The sequence below is a fragment of the Anopheles marshallii genome, chromosome 3 (genome assembly GCF_943734725.1).
Source record: "Anopheles marshallii chromosome 3, idAnoMarsDA_429_01, whole genome shotgun sequence".
Classification (NCBI taxonomy): Eukaryota; Metazoa; Arthropoda; class Insecta; order Diptera; family Culicidae; genus Anopheles; species Anopheles marshallii.
In genome coordinates, this window is record NC_071327.1 from 33,292,545 (window position 1) to 33,297,976 (window position 5,432).

Genomic DNA, 5,432 nt, shown 5'->3' on the forward strand with positions numbered 1-5,432 from the left:
TATAGCAACTTCTTCATGGTAACTAATTCTCATACGAAGCTTCGATGTATAATGACAACAAAAAGGTTAATCGAAAATTAAAACAAACGTTTCCACTGCTCACATTCCGGGGTCCTTCACTTTCCACGAAACTATTCAAACAAAATGGTTCCTTTCGCCCACCCTTTAACAACAACAACCACTCACACACACTCAGTTCCTTCGCGCCACGGAAGGCTTCCTTTCGGGAGGGTGTATGCACCTGGTGCAAAGTTTTTCCGCTCGGTACGTTTTCACTTTCGTTTTTCCATCACCACCACCGCACGCGTCACTTCTCTTCCCGGTGCGTTGCACTAAGGCCTACGGTTACCGTATGTACCCACGGGGAGGCCGTTTGCCAAGTTCGTTCGCTACACTTTATGAAATTATTCCGATTTTTGCGTCCCTTAATATTTTTTCGCCTTTCGATCGGTCGTTCGCTTCGGGGTTGCAACACATTCCGTTCGTCCACAACGCGTTCGCGTACACATTCGCTCGGATTTACACATAATAATACACAGTAACAACAACATACACATGCACCAAGCGGCCAACGATAGAGGAACACTGCAGGCCAACAACAGCACACCTGCTCACCTGGAAGGTTAAATTCAAACCACTTTCTTTTTCATGCCACGGTTTTGATTGCCGTCGCTAGGTGATCGCTATGTCGATTGATCGGTTTATTTTTACTGGTTCATTTCGTGATGTTGCAATCGGGGCTCGATCCAGGCGAACGTTGCTGCAGTTTCGATTGCCGCGCTGATTGCATGACAGCATGAAGGGAAAATATTCGTTCGGCTAGTATTTCATTTGTTAATCCCGGGACTTAGGCCTATTAGCATTATTTCAGGAAACTTTTTTAGTATTATTATTTTCTGTAAGTAATCTCGAGTAGTTTTTTTGACGCAAAACTTTCATTGTGATGCTAAAGTGTATGTCGATAGTGTTTTAATAACTATAATGTATCTAAGCATTGAGTTTTATAGTAAAAGATAAATCAATCTTATTTTTCCATGCTTCCCAAACTACGTTACACATTCAAGCATGTGCTTCTGTGCTTTTGTTAACTTTATTTATTCAGGTTACCAAATTAACTGTGATTCATTGCATTGCAGAGCTGAAATAATAGCTCGCCGCATAACCGCCGCTGTTTTGAGAAATTTCGCATCGTTATGCTGTTGAAAGCAGTGACTTACCGCTTACATGCTACGATTCCGGATGCAGACTAATTTCAGACGCACAGTGAGCGAATCACACTGAACCCCCGCACAAGTAAGTTTCATCTCAGCTTGATTCGATCATCACCACGCCTCCATCGAGGGCGATGGAAATTAATTTCACTTTTAATTTTCGTGCACCGTACACACTCCACGCTGTGTAGGGAGTGCGCTGTTCGCTCACAATTCAACAAAAGACCGCTGTGCACTGCGAAGCGGTAAAACATTAACCTCACAGCGATCCGTAACCGTATCGTATCCGATAGTCAGCCTACCGGCATCAAACTAAGCGCATGAGGGATGTGACTTTATGTGACTACTGCCTTCAGCTTCGACTGGCTCACATAACACATGTGGACGGATGGATGATGCTACACCGAAGACGCTTACCATCGGTTTGGCATTACGAAATCAAGCGCCACCCTAGAGTATGTATGTCTGTCGAGAGATGGACGATAGTTTGCTTCCAAAGCAACACTAAGATATACTAACCGGTGATCAATATAAGTAAGTACACATTTCTACTACGTAATCGGGGCAGAAATTTGTTCTGCATTTTTTGAAAATATTTACCCGTTTGCAATCTCAATTTGGGAACTTCAAGAATTTGATGCTGGTGTTGTCATGCTCTTGTTCACATTCTCCGTCACTATTAGACCGTTTGGTATATTATTATCTTTGGCCCCAAATCCTACATCGGTGTGCTTGTGCTAATGATTTAGGCGAAACGAAGCGCAGTTAAATTACAGCGTTTCGCCGTTACGTTGTTTTCCATGGCTTGATGGTATGATTTCCATGAATGAAACTAAGAGCAATGGATCCAGTTTTAAATTTAGATGTAGTTCTGTTAGCTACTGTAAACACTATGGAGATACATGAATATTGTGACGAATAATATGTTGCGCATCGAGTTTGGTAAAGAATTATTAGAACAATTTGTTAGCATTGACGTGTGCCATGAAAGAACCATAAAATGTCTCATAAAAATTTAAAACAATCAATTTGAAGTTAGGGTTTTATATTTTAAAGAACATTTCTGCACATATCACAGTATATCATATGCAAGTTGCATAATTTCAAAACGAAATCGTGGATATTTTTCAACGTTATAAAATTGGTTTCCCTCGTTATCAAAGAACTGTTGCTTAGCGAATACACTGTTAAAAGCTACCGTGTGTCTCGGATACTACCAGTATATCTTTAGATTGAAGTTTAAGTTTTTAAAGGCATCTTTTGCATGGGTTATATTAAATAAGTACCAGCTAGCGTCAACGCAATTTTGCAACCACTTATAATGGCTTTATGTCAAGGTTGCTAAGCCAGTTAGATTCTTGCTTTCAACAACCAATTTTGTTGTTCTCGTCAGCAATGTCTTCAATGACACTTGGCGATTTCCAAACAACAACTTGTGTATGTCAACGACTAATTGCAGCTCTTTGGCATCACCTTCTTCCAGTTGTAGTTAGAGTAGTGCGACTCTATCCGTTCATTCACCCTCATCAAATAATCTTCTTCCGCTTGGTGCATGCTGATTTAAACCAAACATTGGTGACATTCACGCCTCATCAAACACATGCTTCCTGTGATGATTGAATAGTAAAGTAAATACCAATACCAATAGCACATTTCCGTCTCTCAAAGAGTAGTACGTAAAGTAGTATCATATTCACTTATTTCCTTTGCTAAATTTGTACGTCGAGCAATGAAGCAACTTAAATCTCCTTTAAAGGCATTGACAGAAAGATCAATTATCGAATAACACACTCAGAAACAGCTGGCATGTGTCCTTTCTGTGTGGTTCCGAATAACTACGCTTGTCGCCGTAGTATGAAATGGCACTCGAATTTGTATCGGAAAAATGACAATTCGCTGTACGAGAAAATGTTCGATGTTGGTACCTTGCGTGAAGTTTCCGGTTCCGGTATTCGCCTTAAACGGACGGCAATTCATCCAAAGTGAAAGACCTCGACACGAGAGGAACCCATTTCACTTTGCCAAACTCCCACATCGGTGAGCCACGATGCGAGGGCGAACAATTTCTCCCACTTTGTTTGTGCCACAACATCCGTTTAAGCTCGTTTTTAGCATGCCCCGAGCGGGAGGAAAGCAGTGAAAACCGTTCCGAGAGCTCGTTGACTTGCTAAAGCGAAATAAAAATAACGCACCACATTTATGGTGATTTCGTTCCGGCCTGTCCCATAATAAGGCGTTTCGGTGTGCTGTGCTCAGGACACCGCCCGGGATTGTATGTAAAAGAAGTAGAAGAAGACGTAGATGAAGAAACAGAAAAGTAAAATGCACCCAGCTGCAATTCGACTTTGTCACCCGGTAAAATTACCACAGCCATATGCAGCCACTAGGACGCAGCCGGTGTGACAAAAGCTTACCCTAAAGCAGTAGACAATTATGTAGCGAGCACATTTAAACATTGCCCAACATCGCACTACCGCCACACGAGAAGATGGTTTGTCATTTAATCTTTGCTGAAGGGTGCTGTTTAGTTGTGCAATTGGACTGATGATGTTTGGACTGGTTTAGGTTTTTCTCACGAAAATATAAGATCACACCAAAAACCGAACCCAACTCGAAGGTGCGCTGTTTGCCGGCCCTGGGTGATGGTTTTGTTGGGTAGGCACTTTGAAGGATGTCATCTTGCGTTGTGACCTGGGCTACAACAATGCGTCTCGCGAATGGGGCCGGTCAAGATCGCTATTGTCGGATCCATCTCGACCTCGACATCGGTGGACTGCTTTTATTGCACCAGAAAACTAGTTCACAAACGGTAACGGCAAAGATAGGCGTACCGTTCGGATGGGATTGGTCTTATACTGAAGATCAACACCCCTTGTTCTCACGCACGCGCTCTCAATTACCATATTGCACCTACTCCTTGCACTTTTCACTGGGGCGAACGCGGATCACCTCACAGACGCTTTACGATCCGCTCGATCTTTGACAGTGAAAAAGAATTTCGAAACTCTAGGTCAACGGTGTGCGGTGAAGATGGTTTCATCTAATTGAAGGCTAGATGACAGACAAACGATGGCAGCGATGGTTTACACCCTATCAACGCGATCTTTACCAATGCCAAAGGCACAAATTTATCGCATCTGATCGGGGTGTAGTGATCTCTGCGATTTAATTTTAGGGGTGCCCGATATGAATTGTACCACCGTAGGTAACGTTCGCGATACGAGCATTTCGAAATAAGCTTAAGCTTTCAGCCTTGACTTTAAGATTTGAAGTTCGTAAATAGCGACAGCCTACGCCAGGATTGTACTGTACTTATAAGAAAAAAAGGCTGAGAAAAATAGTACACAACCACACACAGGCGCGCCATTGCAAACTAGCAGCTATGGCGAACTTTCCACACCATTGGAAAAAGTGAAACTAGTGAAATGTAACGATAGCGTTTCCGAAGCGAATGCTACCCTTTTCCCGCCCTCGGTACATGCAACATACGGTACAACGGTACAACAATGGGCGTTCGTTCAGCTAATCCGCACATTCCGCACAAACGCTCGTGCCGGCCAAAGTGCTCTCGATCTTTAGCGGTTTTGTGCTAGCGAAGGCGAAAGGAGCGCTTGTAAACTGTCGCCGAGGGTTCAACTGTAGCCGTGCAGTGAAAAGAAACGTGTGCGAAACGATCGAACCAAACGATCTTGTGTTAATTTGACGAGCCAAATTATGTTAGGTTTGCTTTAGAGTTTGCCTTGATTGAAGAGCTGTATTTTCAAGACTCATTTAACAAACGGCATATTATACTGTAACTTTAGTAAAGCTTGGTACACATTTGAGACATTTGGTTGCATCGCGTACAGGATAAGATGCTATCATTGATTCGCACGATATCGCTTACCATTAATTGTGATTCGCTATAAACACCATTATCCAACATTTAACGAAAGTTAAGAAACAATCATAAAGCCGTTGAAGTATAAACTGCAGCCAACAATTAATCACATTGCACAAGCTAATTACATCCACTGTTTCTTGATAATATGTTTTTATCCATTGTCATACGACGCATTACACATTAGCCTTTTGCACTGTTGTATTTCTTTGGAGTTTCATCAACTGCAACCAACGATAATTCTTGTCTTTTACCTCACGTTAATCGCACCATATTGCTATGGTTGTTTCAAACACTTATATCTTCAAATTGGTTCACTTGTTCACTTATAATCCTCATTC